We start from the raw sequence: 2027 nt of genomic DNA on the forward strand, positions 1-2027 counted from the left end.
GGACAAAAATCTTTGAGTCTATAGGAGCCCTGCATGTTATGGGCAAATAATCAGGACCAAGTAGGTATTACAAATTGAAAATACAAGTCCCAGTGTAGATGGGTCCAACTGCCACATGTAGCTTGTTTTCTGTTGCTGGAGGTTAATGGAATAATGCTATGTGTTAGCTCTTGATATATTAGTTGACTCTCCTCTAAATCACATGATTTGTCATTCCAGCTACGTTCCATGCTAGTCCTCCAGCTTTGTCCTTTTACCTTTCATGCCCCTTGGGCATGGATAAATTCCTTGATAAAACTAATAAACAACCCTCCTGGCACTCTAGCTCATCCTGACTCTGGTAAGTCTACACCTCCTTGCCCTCCTCTACCGTGCAATGATGCTCCAGATGCATTGGGTTTATAGGTCTCAGATTCTACAACTCCACAGCCCGTAATGGCTAAGGAGACTTCTGACACCATTATACCTCTTACTGATAAACGTTGGAGGCTTGTCTAGATGCAGTTCCTGCTCACATTGACTCTAACTATTATGAATACAGAGTATTTGTGGAGCAGAGTTAATTCAAGAGTTCGTATAATGAGTTATTTATTGATGTGGCTAAAGAACACTTGAAAGAGTTTGTACAATGGATGTTTAACGTGATTGAAGAACACTGAAGAAGTTTCGCAGAATGTATGATTATTAGAAGTGACTGAAGAGCACTACATGACTGCTAGGAAATCCTCTACATATAGGACTCCAGGAGACCTTGTCCTAAGTGGCAGGCTGTGACCGCGGGGTCAGGGTAACCACTGGCAGTTGTGCAGCAAATGACAGCTGAGGTGACAATTCTGTGGAGCTGAAAATCCAAAGGACACTGGAAAGGCACACAGGTGGACCTGTGGGAGCGCAGAGCTGTACTGGGACAGAAATATAAAGCACTGGCAAGGTTTGAAACTGGACTGCCCCCTTTTACCAGAGAGCTCAGCCTGTGATTGGCTGGAAGAGACCAGAGACCAAATCCCATTGGCATACTATGAATTGGTCTCCAACATCGTGGCCCCCTGTACTGCAGACAAGCCAGAGAAGGGGATATTGCTCAGGCAGCCTCCCTGCACAGTGCTCCAGAGCATGGGATCTTACGCAGGCAGCCTACCTGCACAGTGCTCCAGTGGCAGCAGGCTGCACAGTCACCAGCTCCCTCTCAGCTGCAGCACACCAGCGGCCCTCACAGACCTCTGTCGCAAGCACTAGCTATCTGACAGAGAGCCCCTGGAGACCGTCACCAGAGGTGAGTCCCCGGTTCATGACATTGAGAGTAGAACCAGTGACAATGAGGATATACCTTAATCTTGTCAGAACTCATTTGAGTCCCACACTGACACTATTCAAATGTTGTGGTATAAGTTAGATTACTTGGAAATCAGTTACCGTTATAATAACTTACAGTATGCTTTTGTAGATTTTCCTGCGAGAGTATAAAAGGTATGCCTCTGCTGCAGCTTTTCAGTGTGGATATTCCTGTAGTAGCCCTGGACACAGAGGCGGAACTACCGGCAGTGCAAGCAGTGCACTGCACTGGGGCCCGCCTCTGTCCAGGGGCCCAAGCATGTAATCAGTCAAACTGACTCATTACATGCCGCTGTGCGCTGCGGGCAACCGCTGCCCGCAGCGCACAGCCGCCCGCAGATGAGAGGAGAGGAGCAGCGGCACGGATGTAGGACGGGGAAGGAGGAGGAGGGAGGCGGAGAAGGGAGCCGCAGCAGCGCTTTGTTACTGGTGGAGGCGCTGCTGCTGCTGCCCCTCTGCTTCCCTATAGGCTGTCTTCCGAGAACAGCCTATAGGGAAGCAGAGGGGCAGCAGCAGCAGCGCCTCCACCAGTAACAAAGCGCTGCTGCGGCTCCCTCCTTCACCTCCGTCCACCACCTCCTCTGCTGCCCGGGAATCGTCTCTGACGCTGCACCGAGGAGCCTGAGGCGGAGAGGGTAAGTATAATTCTTCTTTCTTTCTTTCTCTTTCTTTCTTTTTCTTTCCTTCTTTCTTGC

The sequence above is a fragment of the Pseudophryne corroboree genome, chromosome 3, assembly GCF_028390025.1.
Source record: "Pseudophryne corroboree isolate aPseCor3 chromosome 3, aPseCor3.hap2, whole genome shotgun sequence".
Classification (NCBI taxonomy): Eukaryota; Metazoa; Chordata; class Amphibia; order Anura; family Myobatrachidae; genus Pseudophryne; species Pseudophryne corroboree.